This window comes from Balaenoptera acutorostrata, chromosome X (genome assembly GCF_949987535.1).
Source record: "Balaenoptera acutorostrata chromosome X, mBalAcu1.1, whole genome shotgun sequence".
Taxonomy (NCBI): Eukaryota; Metazoa; Chordata; class Mammalia; order Artiodactyla; family Balaenopteridae; genus Balaenoptera; species Balaenoptera acutorostrata.
In genome coordinates this window covers 81,849,458-81,867,945 of record NC_080085.1, presented here as the reverse complement: position 1 = coordinate 81,867,945, position 18,488 = coordinate 81,849,458, and positions in this window count along the sequence as shown.

Here is an 18,488-nt window from a genome sequence, read left to right as displayed (position 1 = left end):
GTGGAAAAATGGTCATTCATAGGGAAAAACTGAAATTGAATCTCTACACCATTCAAAAGGTAACTTTAGATAATGGATCAAATACCTTAAATATAAAAAATAAAATGGTATAATGTTTAATAGGAAATATAGGTGAATATATTCCTGAATTTGGGGTGGAGAAGGACCTCTTAAGACACAAAACATTATTTTTAAAGAGATGATAAAGTTGATTATATTAAAATTAAGAGAGAAATAAGGAGAAGATGGCGGAAGAGTAAGACGCGGGGATCATCTTCCTCCCCACAGATACAACAGAGATACAGCTACATGTGGAACTGCTCCTATAGAACACCCACTGAACGCTGGCAGAAGACCTCAGACCTCCCAAAAGGCAAGAAACTCCCCACGTACCTGGGTAGGGTAAAGAAAAAGAAAAAACAGAGACAAAAGAATAGGGACGGGACCTGCACCAGTGGGAGGGAGCTGTGAAGGAGGAAAGGTTTCCACACATTAGGAAGCCCCTTCGTGGGCAGAGACTGCGGGTGGCGGGGTGGGGGGAAGCTTCGGAGCCATGGAGGAGAGCTCAGCAACAAGGGTGCGGAGGGCAAAGCGGAGACATTCCCGCACAGAGGATGGGTGCCAACCAGCACTCACCAGCCCGAGAGGCTTGTCTGATCACCCGCCGGGGAGGGCAGGGGCTGGGAGCTGAGGCTCGGGCTTCGGTCAGATCCCAGGGAGAGGACTGGGGTTGGCGGTGTGAACACAGCCTGAAGGGGTTAGTGCACCACAGCTAGCCGGGAGGGAGTCCGGGAAAAGTCTGGAACTGCCTAAGAGGCAAGAGACTTTTTCTTCCCTCTTTGTTTCCTGGTGCATGAGGACAGGGTATTAAGAGCGCCGCTTAAAGGAGCTCCAGAGACGGGTGCGAGCCACGGCTATCAGCGCGGACCCCAGAGATGGGCATGAGACGCTAAGGTTGCTGCTGCCGCCAACAAGAAGCCTGTGTGCGAGCACAGGTCACTCTCCACACCTCCCCTCCTGGGAGCCTGTGCAGCATGCCATTTCCAGGGTCCCGTGAAACAGGGACAATTTCCCTGGGAGAACACACGGCATGCCTCAGGCTGTTGCAATGTCACACCGGCCTCTGCCGCTGCAGGCTCACCCCACATATCGTACCCCTCCTTCCCCCTGGCCTGAGTGAGCCAGAGCTCCCTAATCAGCTGCTCCTTTAACCTGATCCAATCAGGGTGGGGAACATATGCCCTCAGGTGACCTACACACAGAAGCAGGGCCAAATCCAAAGCTGAACTCTGGGAGCTGTGCAAACAAAGAAGAGAAAGGGAAATTTCTCACAACAGCCTCAGAAACAGCAGACTAAGGCTCCACAATCAACTTGATGTACCCTGCATCTGTGGAATACATGAATAGACAATGAATCATCCCAAATTGAGGAGGTGGACTTTGGGAGCAAGATATATTATTTTTTCCCCTTTTCCTCTGTTTGTGAGTGTGTATGTGTATGCTTCTGTGTGAGATTTTGTCTGTATAGCTTTGCTTTCACCTTTTGTCCTAGCATTCTGTCCATCCGTTTTTTCTTTTTGTCTTTTTCCTTTAAAAAATTTTTTTCTTAATAATTATTTTTTATTTTTTATTTTAATAACTTTATTTTATCTTACTTTATTTTATTTTATCCTCTTTCTTTCTTTCTTTCTATATTTTCTCCCTTTTATTCTGAGCCGTGTGGATGAAAGGCTCTTGGTGCTCCAGCCAGGCATCAGGGCTGTGCCTCTGAGGTGGGAGAGCCAACTTCAGGACACTGGTCCACAAGAGACCTCCCAGCTCCATGTAATACCAAAAGGCGAAAATCTCCCAGACATCTCCATCTCAACATGAAGACCCAGATTCACTCAATGACCAGCAAGCTACAGTGCTGGACACCCTATGCCAAACAACTAGCAAGACAGGAACACAGCCCCATACATTAGCAGAGAGGATGCCTAAAATCATAATAAGGCCACAGACACCCCAAAACACACCACCAGACGTGGACGTGCCCACCAGAAAGACAAGATCCAGCCTCATCCACCAGAACACAGGCACTAGTCCCTTCCACCAGGAAGCCTACACAACCCACTGAACCAACCTGAGCCACTGGGGACAGACACCAAAAACAACGGGAACTACAAAGGTGCAGCTTGCGAAAAGCAGACCCCAAACACAGTAAGATAAGCAAAATGAGAAGACAGAAAAACACACAGCAGATGAAGGTGCAAGGTAAAAACACACCAGACCTAACAAATGAAGAGGAATTAGGCAGTCTACCTGAAAAAGAATTCAGAATAATGATAGTAAAGATGATCCAAAATCGTGGAAATAGAATACACAAAATGCAAGAAACATTTAACAAGGACATAGAAGAACTAAAGAGGAACGAAGCAACGATGAAAAACACAATAAATGAAATTAAAAATGTTCTAGAAGGGATCAATAGCAGAATAAGTGAGGCAGAAGAACGGATAAGTGACCTGGAAGATAAAATAGTAGAAATAACTACTGCAGAGCAGAATAAAGAAAAAAGAATGAAAGGAACTGAGGACAGACTCATAGACCTCTGGGACAACATTAAACGCACCAACATTCGAATTATAGGGGTCCCAGAAGAAGAAGAGAAAAAGAAAGGGACTGAGACAATATTTGAAGAGATTATAGTTGAAAACTTCCCTAATATGGGAAAGGAAATAGTTAATCAAGTCCTGGAAGCACAGAGAGTACCATACAGGATAAATCCAAGGAGAAACACGCCAAGACACATATTATTCAAACTATCAAAAATTAAATATATAGAAAACATATGAAAAGCAGCAAGGGAAAAACAACAAATAACACACAGGGGAATCCCCATAAGGTTAACAGCTGATCTATCAGCAGAAACTCTGCAAGCCAGAAGGGAGTGGCAGAACATATTTAAAGTGATGAAGGAGAAAAACCTACAACAAAGATTATTCTACCCAGCAAGGATCTCATTCAGATTTGATGGAGAAATTAAAACCTTTACAGACAGGCAAAAGCTGAGAGTGTTCAGCACCACCAAACCAGCTTTACAACAAATGCTAAAGGAACTTCTCTAGGCAAGAAACACAAGAGAAGGAAAACACCTACAATAACAAACCCAAAACATTTAGGAAAATGGGAACAGGAACATCCATATCGATAATTACCTTAAATGTAAATGAATTAAATGCTCCCACCAAAAGACACAGACTGGCTGAACGGATACCAAAACAAGACCTATATATATGCTGTCTAATAGAGACCCACTTCAGACCTAGGGACACATACAGACTGAAAGTGAGGGGATGGAGAAAAATACTCCATGCAAATGGAAATGAAAAGAAAGCTGGAGTAGCAATTCTCATATCAGGCAAAATAGACTTCAAAATAAAGACGATTACAAGAGACAAAGAAGGACACTATATAATGATCAAGGGATCGATCCAAGAAGAAGATATAACAATTGTAAATATTTATGTACCCAACATAGGATCACCTCAATACATAAGGCAAATACTAACAGCCATAAAAGGGGAAATCGACAGTAACACAATCATAGTAGGGGACTTTAACACCCCACTTTTACCAATGAACAGATCATCCAAAATGAAAATAAATAAGAAAACACAAGCTTTAAATGATACATTAAACAAGATGGACTTAATTGATATTTATAGGACATTCCACCCCAAAACAACAGAATACACATTTTTCTCAACTGCTCAGGGAACATTCTCCAGGGTAGATCATATCTTGGGTCACAAATCAAGCCTTGGTAAATTTAAGAAAATTGAAATCATATCAAGTATCTTTCTGCCCACAATGCTATGAGACTAGATATCAATTACAGGAAAAGATCTGTAAAAAATACAAACACATGGAGGCTACACAATACACTACTTAATAATGAAGTGATCACTGAAGAAATCAAAGGGGAAATCAAAAAATACCTAGAAACAAATGACAACGGAGACATGACGACCCAAAACCTATGGGATGCAGCAAAAGCAGTTCTAAGAGGGAAGTTTATAGCAATACAAGCCTACCTCAAGAAACAGGAAACATCTCGAATAAACAACCTAACCTTGCACCTAAAGCAATTAGAGAAAGAAGAACAAAAAAACCCCAAAGTTAGCAGAAGGAAAGAAATTATAAAGATCAGATCAGAAATAAATGAAAAGGAAATGAAGGAAACAATAGCAAAGATCAATAAAACTAAAAGCTGGTTCTTTGAGAAGATAAACGAAATTGATAAACCATTAGCCCGACTCATCAAGAAAAAAAGGGAGAAGACTCAAATCAATAGAATTAGAAATGAAAAAGGAGAAGTAACAACTGACACTGCAGAAATACAAACGATCATGAGAGATTAGTACAAGCAACTCTATGCCAATAAAATGGAAAACCTGGAAAAAATGGACAAATTCTTAGAAATGCACAACCGGCCGAGACTGAACCAGGAAGAAATAGAAAATATGAACAGAGCAATCACAAGCACTGAACTTGAAACTGTGATTAAAAATCTTCCAACAAACAAAAGCCCAGGACCAGATGGCTTCACAGGCGAATTCAATCAAACATTTAGAGAAGAGCTAACACCTATCTTGCTCCAACTCTTCCCAAATATAGCAGAGGGAGGAACACTCTCCAACTCATTCTATGAGGCCACCATCACCCTGATAACAAGTCCAAACAGAGATGTCACAAGGAAAGAAAACTACAGGCCAATATCACTGATGAACATAGATGCAAAAAACCTCAACAAAATACTAGCAAACAGAATCCAACAGCACATTAAAAAGATCATACACCATGATCAAGTGGGGTTTATTCCAGGAATGCAAGGCTTCTTCAATATACGCAAATCAATCAACGTGATACACCATATTAAATTGAAGGAGAAAAACCATATGATCATGTCAATAGATGCAGAGAAAGCTTTCGACAAAATTCAACACCCATTTATGATAAAAGCCCTGCAGAAAGTAGGCATAGAGGGAACTTTCCTCAACATAATAAAGGCCATATATGACAAACCCACAGCCAACATCGTCCTCAATGGTGAAAAACTGAAACCATTTCCACTAAGATCAGGAAGAAGACAAGGTTGCCCACTCTCACCACTATTATTCAACATAGTTTTGGAAGTGTTAGCCACAGCAATCAGAGAAGAATAAGAAATAAAAGGAATCCAAATCGGAAAAGAAGAAGTAAAGCTGTCACTGTTTTCAGATGACATGATACTATACATAGAGAATCCTAAAGATGCTACCAGAAAACTCCTAGAGCTAATCAATGAATTTGGCAAAGTAGCAGGATACAAAAATAATGCACAGAAATTTCTTGCATTCCTATAAACTAATGATGAAAAATCTGAAAGTGAAATTAGGAAAACACTCCCATTTACCAATGCAACAAAAAGAATAAAATATCTAGGAATAAACCTACCTAAGGAGACAAACGACCTGTATGCAGAAAATTATAAGACACTGATGAAAGAAATTAAAGATGATGCAAATAGATGGAGACATATACCATGTTCTTGGATTGGAAGAATCAACATTATGAGAATGACTCTATTACCCAAAGCAATCTACAGATTCAATGCAATCCCTATCAAACTTCCACTGGCATTTTTCACAGAACTAGAACAAAAAATTTCACAATTTGTATGCAAACACAAAAGACCCCGAATAGCCAAAGCAGTCTTGAGAACGATAAATGGAACTGGAGGAATCACACTCCCTGACTTCAAACTATACTACAAAGCTACAGTAATCAAGACAGTCTGGTACTGGCACAAAAACAGAAACATAGTTCAATGGAACAGGATAGAAAGCCCAGAGATAAACCCACGCACATATGGTCACCTTATCTTTGATAAAGGAGGCAAGCATATACAGTGGAGAGAAGACAGCCTCTTCAATAAGTGTTGCTGATAAAACTGGACAGGTACATGTAAAAGTATGAAATTAGAACACTCCCTAACACCATACACAAAAATAAACTCAAAATGGATTAAAGACCTAAATGTAAAGCCAGACACTATCAAACTCTTAGAGGAAAACATAGGCAGAACACTCTATGACATAAATCACAGCAAGATCCTTTTTGACCCACGTCCTAGAGAAATGGAAATAAAAACAAAAATAAACAAATGGGACCTAATGAAACTTAAAAGCTTTTGCACAGCAAAGGAAAACATAATGAAGACCAAAAGACAACCCTCAAAATGGGAGAAAATATTTGCAAATGGAGCAACTGACAAAGGATTAATCTCCAAAATTTACAAGCAGCTCATGCAGCTCAATAACAAATAAACAAATAACCCAATCCAAAAATGGGAAGAAGACCTAAATAGACATTTCTCCAAAGAAGATATACAGATTGCCAACAAACACATGAAAGAATGCTCAACGTCATTAATCATTAGAGAAATTCAAATCAAAACTACAGCAAGATATCATCTCACACTGGTCAGAATGGCCATCATCAAAAAATCTAGAAACAATAAATGCTGGAGAGGGTGTGGAAAAAAGGGAACCTTCTTGCACTGTTGGTGGGAATGTAAATTGATACAGCCACTATGGAGAACAGTACGGAGGTTCCTTAAAAAACTAAAAATAGAACTACCATACGACCCAGCCATCCCTCTAGTGCGCATATACCCTGAGAAAACCATAATTCAAAAAAGAGTCATGTACCAAAATGTTCATTGCAGCTCTATTTACAATAGCCAGGACATGGAAGCAACCTAAATGTCCATCAACAGGTGAATGGATAAAGAAGATGTAGCACACATATACAATGGAATATTACTCAGGCATAACAAGAAATGAAATTGAGTTATTTGTAGTGTGGTGGATGGAGTTAAAGTCTGTCATACTGAGTGAAGTAAGTCAGAAAGAGAAAAACAAATACAGTATGCTAACACATATATACGGAATCTAAGGGAAAAAAAGAAAGAAAAGAAAAAAAGGCCATGAAGAACCTAGTGGCAAGACGGGAATAAAGACAGAGACCTACTAGAGAATGGACTTGAGGATATGGGGAGGGGGAAGGGTAAGATGTGACAAAGTGAGAGAGGGGCTTGGACATATATACAGTACCAAAAGTAAAATAGATAGCTACTGGGAAGCAACTGCATAGCACAGGGAGGTCAGCTCTGTGCTGTGTGACCACCTAGAGCGGTGGGATAGGGACGGTTGGAGGGAGGGAGATGCAAGAGGGAAGAGATATGGGAACATATGTATATGTATAACTGATTCACTTTGTTATAAAGCAGAAACTAACACACCATTGTAAAGCAATTATACTCCAATGAAATAAAAAAGAAAATCAAACGAAACAGTATTTTTCCCTGTGATGATAACTCTTGAGATTTACTCTCTTAAAAACTTCCATATTTACCATACAGCAATGTTATATTAATGATTATATTAATCATGTTGTACATTACATCCCTAGTACTTGATTATCTTATAACTGGAAGTTTGAATCTTTTGATCATCTTCATCCAGTTGTCCCTCCCTTGATCCCCCCACCTCTGGAAATCACAAATGTGATCCCTTTTTCTGAGTTTTTGTTTGTTTGCTTGTTGAAGTGTAATTGACCTAAACCATTATGTTAGTTCCTGATGCACAATATGGTGATTTGATATTTCTATACATTACAAAATTATCAACATGATAAGTCTAGTTACCATCTGTCACCATACAAAGATATTACATTATTTTTGACTATATTCCCCACACTGTACATTTCATGCCCATGACTCATTTGTTTTGTGTTTGTAAGTTTGTACCTCTTAATCTCCCTCACCATATTGCCACCTGTTTGTTCTCTGAATCTGTGACTCTGTTTCTGTTTTGTTATGTTTGTTCTTTTTTTTTTTTAGATACCACATATAAGTGAAATCATACAGTATGTCTTTTGCTGTCTGACATGTTTCACTTAGCATAATATACTGTAGGTCCATCCATGGTGTTGCAAGTAGCAAGATTTCATTCTTTTTTATGGATGTGTAATATTCAGTTGTATATATATACCACATCTTCTATATCCATTCATCTATCAATGGACACTTAGGTTGCTTCCATATCTTAGCTATTGTAAATAATGCAGCAATGAACATAGGGTACATATATCTTTTTGGATTAGTGGTTTTGTTGTTGTTGTTTTTCAGATACTCAGGAGTGGAATTGCTGGGTCATATGGTATTTCTATTTTTAGTTTTTTGAGGAATCTCCATACTGTTTTCCATAGTGGCTCTACCAATTTATATTCCCACTAACAGTGCAGCAGGGTTCCATTTTTTTCACACCCTTACCACCACTTGTTATTTATTCATTTTTTATAATAGCCATTCTAACAGGTTTGAGGTGATATTTCATTGTGGCTTTGATTTGTATGTCTCTGATGATTAGTGATGCTGAATATATTTCAGGTACCTGTTGGCTATCTGTATGTGTTCTTTGGAAAAATCTCTATTTAGCTCCTCTGCCCATTTTTTAATTGGGTCTTTTTATGTTTGTTTGTTTGTTTGATGTTGAGTTGTATGAGTTCTTTATGTTTTGGATATTAACCCCTTATCAGATATATCATTTGAAAAAATCTCCCTTTCAGTAGGTGGCCTTTCATTTTGTTGGTAGTTTCATTTGCTATGCAAAAGCATTTTAGTTTGATGGAGTCACATTTCTTTGATTTTGTTTTTGTTTCCCTTGCCTGAGGAAACATATCGAAAAAAATATTCCTAAGACTGATGTCAAGGACCTTACTGCCTGTTTTCTTCTAGGGCTTTCATGGTTTCATATCTTCCACTTCAGTGTTTAATCCATTTTGAATTTTTTTTTGTATATTCTGAGAAAGTAGTCTAGTTTGATTCTTTTGCACATAGCTGTCCAATTTTGCCAGCACCATTTATTGAAGAGGCTGTGTTATCCCCACTGTATATTCTTGCATCCTTCATCATAGATTAATTGACCATAAAGGGTGGGTTCATTTCTGGGATTTCTATTATATTCCAGTGATCTATGTGTCTGTTTTTGTGTCAGTACCATACTGTTTTGGTAACTGTAGATTTGTAGTATAGTTTCAAATTAGGGAGCATGATAACTCCGACTTTGTTCTTCTTTCTCAAGATTGTTTTGTCTATTCAAAGTCTCTGTAATTTCATACAAATTTGAGAATTCTTTGTTCTAGTTCTGTGAAAAATGCCATTGGTATTTTGATAGGGATTACATTGAATCTGGATATTTCCTTGGGTCCTATGGTCATTTTAACAATATTAATTCTTCCAGTCCATGAGTATTGTATACCTTTCCATTTGTTTCTGTCATCTTACATTTCTTTCATCAATGTCTTATATTTTTCTGAGAACAGAATATATTTTAGTTAGCTTTATTCCTAGTTATTTTTTTCTTTCTTTTTGATGAGATTGCAAATGGAACAGTTTTCTTAATTTCTCTTTTTGCTAGTTTGTTGTTAGTGTATAAAAATACAACAGATTACTGTATATTAATCTCATATCCTGAAAATTTGCTGAGTTCATTGATTAGTTCTAATAGTTTTTTGGTGGCATCTTCAGGATTTTCCACATATAGTATCATGTCATCTGCAAACAGGGGCAGTTTCACTTCTTCCTTTCCAAATTGGGGTCATTTTATTTCTTTTTCTTGTCTGATTGTTGTGGCTAGCACTTCCAATACTACATTCAATAAAAGTGGCAAGAGTGGGCATCCTTGTCTTGTTCCTGATCTTTGATAAAATGCTTTCAGGTTTTCAAAGTTGAAAATGAGTTGGCTGTAGACTTGTCATATATGGCCCTTATTATGTTGACGTATTTTCCTTTTATACCCATTTTTTTGGAGAGATTTTATCATAAAAGGATGCTGAATTTTATCAAAATCTTTTTCTGTATCTTTCAAAATGATCCTATGATTTTTATTCTTCAATTTGTTAATCTGGTATATCACATTGACTGATTAGCTGGTGTTGAAACATCCTTTCATCCCTGGGATAAATCACACTTGATCATGGTGTATGATTATTATGATTATTTTAATGTACTGTTGAATTCAGTTTGCTAATATTTTGTAGAGGATCTTTGCATCTATGTTCATCAGTGATATTGGCCTGTAGTTTTCTTTTTTTGTAGTGTCTTTGTCTGGTTTTGTTTTCAGTGTGATGCTGGTGTCATAGGATCAGTTCAGAAGCATTCTTAATTTTTTGAAGTAGTTTGAGAAGGGTAGGTGTTAACTCCTTTTAAAATGTTTGATAGAATTAAGCTGTGAAGCTGCCTGGTCCTGGATTTTTGTTTGTTGGGAGATTTATTTTTTATTACTTATTCAATTTCATTACTGGTAATTGATCTGTCATATTTTGTATTTCTTTCTGATTCAGTCTGGGGAGACTGAATGTTTCTGGGAATTTACCCATTTCTTCTAGGTTGTCTACTTTGGGGGGCATGTAATTGTTTGTATTAGTCTCTTATGGTCCTTTACTTCTGATTTTATTTGGATCCTCTCTCTGTTTTTCTTGATGCATCTGGCTAGAGGTTTATCAATTTTGTTTATCTTTTCAAAGAACAAGCTCTAAGTTTCATTGATCTTTTCTATTTTCTAGTCTTTCTTTCATTTATTTCTGCTGTGATCTTTATCATTTCTTTCTTTCTACTAACTTTGGGTTTTGTTTGTTCTTCTTTTCCTAATTCCTTTAGGTGTGAGGTTAGGTTGTTTATTTGAGACATTTTTTGTTTCCTGAGGTAGGCTTGTATCATTATACACTTCCCTATTAAGACAGGTTTTTCTGTGTCCCATAGATTTTTTTTAAACATCTTTATTGGAGTGTAATTGCTTTACAATGGTGTGTTAGTTTCTGCTTTATAACAAAGTGAATCAGCTATATGTATACACATATCCCCATATCCCCTCCCTCTTGTGTCTCCCTCCCACCCTCCCTATCCCACCCCTCTAGGTGGTCACAAAGTACTGAGATGATCTCCTTGTGTGGTGCAGCTGCTTCCCACTAGCTATCTATTTTACATTTGGCAGTGTATATATGTCAGTGCTACTCTCTCACTTTGTCCCAGCTTACCCTTCCCCCTCCCCTTGTCCTCAAGTCCATTCTCTACATCTGGTCTTTATTCTTGTCCTGCCCCTAGGTTAGTCAGAACCTTTTTCTTTTTTTTAGATTCCATATATATGTGTTAGCAAATGGAATTTGTTTTTCTCTTTCTGACTTACTTCACTCTGTATGACAGACTCTAGGTCCATTCACCTCACTACAAATAACTCAATTTCCTTTCTTTTTATGGCTGAGTAATATTCCATTGTATATATGAGCCACATCTTCTTTATCCATTCATCTGTCAATGGACACTTAGGTTGCTTCCGTGTCCTGGCTATTGTAAATAGTGCTGCAATGAACATTGTGGTACATGACTCTTTTTGAATTATGGTTTTCTCAGGGTATATGCCCAGTAGTGGGATTGCTGGGTCATATGGTAGGTCTATTTTTAGTTTTCTTATCCCATAGATTTTTGAACATTGTGTTTATGTTTTCATTTGTCTCCATGTATTTTTTTATTTCCTCATTGATTTCTTCCGTGACCCACTGGCTGTTTAGTAGCATATTGTTTAGCCTCCACATGCTTGTGGTTTTTTTGCATTTTTTTCTTATAGTTGATTTCTAGTCTCATAGTGTTATGATCAGAAAAGATGCCTGATATGATTTCATTCTTCTTAAATTTACTGAGACATTTTTACTTGGCCTAGCCCTAGCATGTGATCTATCCTGGAGAATATTCCATGCAAACTTCAAAAAGAATTTGTGTTCTGCTGCTTTTGGATGGAATGTTTTATATATATATACATATATATGTGTATATATATATACATATATATATATATACTATCTGATCTAATATGTATATCTATATATAAATACAATATAATGTATATATACCATCTGATCTAATATGTCATTAAGGGCAGCGTTTCCGTATTGAGTTTCTGTCTGGATGATCTATCCATTGATGTAGGCAGGGTGTTAATGTCCCCTACTATTATTGTGTTACTGTCAATACCTTTTTTATGTTTGTTAGTATTTGCTTTATGTATTTAGGTGCTCTTATATTGTTTGCATATATGTTTATAATTGTTATATCTTCTTGTTGGATCAACCCTTTTATCATTATGTAATGTCTTTCTTTGTCTCTTGTTAGTCTTTGTTTTAAAGTCTATTTTTTTTTCTGATGTATGTATTACTACTCCAGGTGTCTTTTCATTTTTATTTTCTTGGAATATTTTGTTTCCATTCTCTTACTTTTAGTTTGTCTGTGTCTTTAGATCTGAAGTGAGCCTCTTGTAGATAGCATATATGTGGGTCTTGTTTTTCTGTCCATTTGGCCATGCTTTGTCTTTGGATTGCAGCATTTAGACCATTTACATTTAAAGTAATTCTTTATAGGCATGTACTTAATTCCATTTTGTTACTGCTTTGGGGTCGTTTCTGTTGTTCTTTTTTGTTCCTTTCTTCTTCTTTTTCTCTCTTCCCTTATGATTTGGTGGCTATGTTTAGTGATATGTTTGAGGGTTTCTTTTCCTTTTTTGTTTGTACGTCTATTACAGATTTTTCTTTCTTTTTCCTGGCTGTGTGGTCTGCTTATGTTTTCTTTTTTTTTTTAATATCTTTATTGGAGTATAATTGCTTTACAATGTTGTGTTAGTCTCTGTTGTACAACAAAGTGAATCAGTTATATGGTTAGTGGGAAGCTGCTGCATAGCACAGGGAGATCAGCTTGATGCTTTGTGGCTCAAGAGGGAGGGGATATGGGGATATATATTACAGATTTTTCATTTGTGGTTACTATGAGGTTATGTATAGTAACTTATATTTTTACATAATTATTTTAAGTAGATGGTGTCTTAAGTTCAAATGCATCCTAAATGCATATTTACTCCCCCTCCCCCATGTTTAACTTTTTTACATCATATTTTATAACTTTCCAATGAGATTTTTTCTTTCATAATCTTCATATTTCTAGTTGTGGTCTTTTTTTCCACTTAGAGAAGTACCTTAACATTTCTTGTAAAGTTTGTTTAGTGGTACTGAACTCTTTTAGCTTTTGCTTGTCTATGAAACTATCTCTCCTTCAAATCTGGATGATATAGCCTTGCTGGGTAGAGCATTCTTGGTTGCATGTTTTTATTCCTTTAATCACTATAAATATATTGTGCAACTTCATTCTGGCCTACAACATTTCTGCTGTAAAGTCAGTTGACAGTCTTATGGGAGTTCATTTTTATTTAACTAGTTGCTTTTCCCTTGTTGCTTTTAATATTCTCTATTTTTTGCCATTTTAATTACTATGTGTCTTGTCATGGACATCTTTGTGTTGTTGTTTAAGACTCTCTCTTCTTCCTGGACCTGGATGTCTGTTTCCTTCCATGTTGGGGACATTTGTCAGCTATTATAGTTTCAAATAAGTTGTCTGCCCCTTTCTCTGTTCTCTTTCTGGGATCCCTGCAATGTGAATGTTAGTGTGCTTGATATTGTCCAGAGATCTCTTAAATATGTCCTCATATTTTTAAATTATTTTTTCTTTTTTTCTGTTGAACTTGCATGATTTCTACTACTGTCTTCCAGTTCACTGATCTGTTTCTCTGTATCATCTAAGCTACTGTTGATTCCTACTAGTGCATTTTTTATCTCAGTTATTTTAGCTCTGTTTGGTTCCTCTTTATATTTTCTAACTCTTGGTTAAACTTCTCACTGTGCTTATCCATTCTTCTCCTGAGTTCATTGAGCATCTTTAAAATCATTACCTTGAGCTGTTTATTGGGTAGATTGCTTATCTCCACGTTGCACATTTTTCCTTCCAGTGTTTTATCTTATTCCTTCATTTGGAACATATTCCTTTGTTGCCTCGTTTTGCCTAATTCTCTGTTTATTTGTATTATTAGGTAGGTCAGTTCTATTTCCCAATCTTGGAGAAGTGGCCTTATTTAGGAGATATCCTATGGGGCCCAGCAGCACACTCCCTTCTGCTCACCAGAGCTATATGGTCTAGGGGTGCCCATTCTGTGGACTGAGTGGGACTTTCTGTTGTGATGGGGCTGTATATTGTGAGTACACTCTTTGATATGGCTGGTCCCCAGCCTGGTTGGCTATCAAGATTTGCCTCATGTAGAGACTGCTGACCACTGGTGGGTGATGCTGTGTCCTGGCATGGCTGTCTGCATGGCCTGATGAATCCTGGATTGGGTGTCAGTCTGCTGGTGGTTAGGGCCAGGTCCCAGGGCAGCTGGCTGTGGGGCCTGGGGCTGCTGCTGGCCTGCTGGTGGGTGAGGCCAGATCCTAGCATGGCTGGCTGTGGGGTATGGGGTATCCAAAGTAGTTGGCTTTGGTGCCTGGGGGTTCTGGGGATGTCGCCATCTCTCTGGTGGGCAGGGCTTGGTCCCAGAGTGGCTGGCTGCAGGTGCTGGGGTGTCCTGGGGCTAGTACTGGCCCAGTAGTTGGCAGGACCAGGGCCTTGAAATTTGGGGGATGTGCTGGCCTGCTGGTGGACAAGGCTGGGTCCCAGTACTGCTGGTGACATGGCCTGGGGAGTATCCAGGCTGGTCCTAGCTTGCTGGTGGACAGTACTGGGTCCCTGGGCAGCCTCCTGAAAGGCTTGGGGAAGCCTGGGGCTAGTTTCAGTCCACTGGAGTGTGGGGCTGGGGTCTCACACACCTGATTGCTAGGCCTGGGGTGTTCTGGGACTGGCTCTTGGGTGGGGCTGTGTCCCAGTGCTAATAGTCTAGAGGGAGGACTCCAAAATGTTACTTGCCAGCACCAGCATCCTTGTGTTTGAACAAGCTCCCCAAAATGGCTACCACCAGCATCTGTGTCCCCAGGGGGAGTCCCAGCAACCTCCTGCCTCCCTGGAAGACCCCGAAATTCAGCAAGTGGGTCTGATGCAGGCTTCTTTCAAATTACTGCTTCTGCACTGTGTCTTGGAGCATGCAAGATTTTGCATGTGCCCTTTAAGCGCAGAGTCAGCATTTCTTACAGCCTTACAACTCTCCCATGTGCAAGTCCTGCTGGCCTTCAAAGCCAGACATTCTGGGAGCTCTTCTTCCTGGTGCAGGACCCCCAGGCTAGGGAGCCGAATATGGGGCTCAGACACCTCAACCTTTGGGAGAACCTCTGCAATTGTGGTTATTCTCCCATTTGTGGGTCCCCTACCCAGGTGTGTATCTCTACTCTACTGTGTCTCTGCCCCTAGTACCCATTTCATTGTGGTTCCTTCTTTATATCTTTAGTTGTGGAAAATATTTTCTGCTAGTCTTTAGGTTGTTTTCATGGATACTTGTTTTGTAAATAGTTGTAATTTTGGTGTGCCTATGGGAGGAGGTGAGCTCATGCTCTTCCTACTCTGCCATCATGGTCACTCCTCCGATTTCATTCTTTTTTATGGTTGAATAATATTCCATTGTGTATATATACCACATCTTCTTTATCCATTCATCTGTTGGTGGACACTTAGATTGTTTTCATGTCTTGCTTATTATAAATAAGGCTTCAATGAATATGGGGGTATGTATAATTTTTTGAATTAGTGTTTTCATTTTCTTTGGATAAATACCCAGAAGTAGAATGGCTGGATCCTAAATTAGTTCTATTTTTAATTTTTTGAGGAAATTTTTTAGTGTTTTTTTGTAGTGGCCACACTAATTTACATTCCCACCAAAAGTGCACATGGGTTCCTTTTTCTCCACATCATTGTCAACACTTATTATTTGTTGTATTTTTGATAATAGTCATTCTGACAGGTGTGAGGTGATATCTCATTGTGGTTTTGATTTGCATTGCCCTGATGATTAGTGATATTGAGCATCTTTTTATGTACCTGTTTGCCATCTGTATGTCATCTCTGGAAAAATATCTATTCAGATTCTCTGACAATTTTTTTAATTTTTTTTTTTTTTTTTAATGATATTCTTGTCTGCTTACATTCTTTTTATGTATGTATGTATGTATGTATGTATGACTGTGTTGGGTCTTCGTTCCTGTGCGAGGGCTTTCTCTAGTTGTGGCAAGCGGGGGCCACTCTTCATCGCGGTGCGTGGGCCTCTCACTATCGCGGCCTCTCGTTGCCGCGCACAGGCTCCAGACGCGCAGGCTCAGTAATTGTGGCTCACGGGCCGAGCTGCTCCGCGGCATGTGGGATCCTCCCAGACCAGGGCTCGAACCCGTGTTCTCCGCATTGGCAGGCAGATTCTCAACCACTGCGCCACCAGGGAAGCCCTCTCTGACAATTTTTTAATTGGCTTATTTGGGTTTTTGTTTGTTTGTTGCTATTGAGTTGTATAAATTCTTTATATACTTTGTATATTAACACCTTTTCAGCTATATGATTTACAAATCTTTTCTACCATTTAGTAGGTTGCCTTTTCATTTTGTTGATGGCTTCCTTCTAAGTGCAAAAGCTTTTTGGTTTGATGTAATCCCAATTGTTTACTTTTGTTGCCTTTGCTTTTAGTGTCAAATCCAAAAAAATCATTGCTGAGACTGATGTCTAGGAGCTTAATATCTATGCATTCTTTTAGGAGTTTTATGGTTTCAGGTCTTATATTCAAGCCTTTAATCCATTTGGGGGGTAATTTTTGTGTATGGAGTAAGATAGTTGTCCAGTTTCATTTTTTGCATGTGGTTGTTCAGTTTTCCCTACATCATTTATTGAAGAGGCTGTCCTTTCCACATTATATATTTTTGGCTTACTTGTAAATTAATTGACCATATATATGTGGGTTTATTTCTTGGCTCTCTATTCTGTTCCAGTGATTTATGCATCTTTTCATGCCAGTAACATACTGTTTGGATTACTATAGTTTTGTAATATAGTTTGAAGTCAGGGAGCATGATGCCAACAATTTTGTCTTTCGTGGTTCCATACAAATTTTAGGATTGTTTGTTCTATTTCTGTGAAAAATGCCATTAGAATTTTGATAAGAATTGCATCAAACCTGTAGATTGCTTTGAGTAGTAAGGACATTTTAACAATCTTAATTCTTCCAATATTGTACATATTGTACCTAACAATATTGTATCTTCATCAATTTCTTGGATTAATGTCTTATAGTTTTCAGTATATAGGTCTTTCACTTTTTTGGTTAAACGTATTCCTAGGTATTTTTTTTCTTTTAGATAAAATTATAAATTGGATTGTTTTCTTAATTTCTCTTTCTGATAGTTTATTATTAGTGTATAGAAATGCAACAGTTTATGTATATTGATTTCTTTATCTTGTATTACTGAAGTTTGTTGATTAGTTTTAAAAGATTTTGGTGGCGTCTTTAGGGTTTTCTATATGTAATATCATGTCATCTGAAATAGTGACAGTTTTATTTCTTCCTTTCCAATTTAAATGACTTCTTTTTTTTTTCTTGCCTAATTGCTCTGGCTAGGACTTCCAATACTATGTTGAAAAAAACAAGTGGTGAGAGTGGGCATCCTTGTCTTGTTCCTAATCTTAGAACAAAAGCTTTCAGCTTTTTATCATAATGGAATAGTATTTAAAAAGGAATTTAAAAAAAAGAATAAAATTCACAAATATGGTACATAATGGATGAACCTTGTAGATGTTATGGTCAGTAAAATAAGCTAGGTAAAAAAGGATAAATATATGATTTTATTTTTATGACTTTCCCAGAATAGTCAACTTGTAGGGACAGAAAGTGTCAGTAGAATGTTGGCTACTGGGGACTGGAGAGACGGGAAAATGGAGAGTTATTGTTTAATGAATAAAGACTTTTGGTTTGAAATGATGCAAAAGTTCTGGAGATAGATAATGGTAATGTTTGCACAACAGTATGAATGGACATAATAACATTGAACTATACTCTTAAAAATGCTTAAAATCATAAATCATATATATATATATATATATATATATATATATATATTGCCCCAATAAAAAAAGAAAGAAAGGTATACATTCCATTATTCCTTATAATTTCTGGTCTCTAGTTCATACAGAAAGATGTTTTTGTACATTTGTTTAAATAATTTAAAGACCCCATAATTTGACACTATTTGTAACAGCTGATTTCACTTAGGAGTTAAAGTAAGACATTAAATTAGCTCACCAACTGCATAATTCTTTCATCTGAAAAGGCTTTCATCTAAATTATCTAATTCATCCTGGTATCATCGTAATACTGACAAAATTAGATATTAATATCTCCATTTTATGGGTTAACTTCTTCAGTTATTAAATCCTTACTATGCTTGCTATATGCAAAACACTGGATTTGTTTCTGAAGCCACAGATATGGCCCTTAAGCTGCTTAAGGTATAACAGAATCATACTACTAAAGATACAGGAGGGGCCCTAGAGACCACCTATTTTACTATACCCATTTTATAGGCTCAGAGAAGTTAAGTTACTTACCTGTGGTTACACAGTTGGTTAC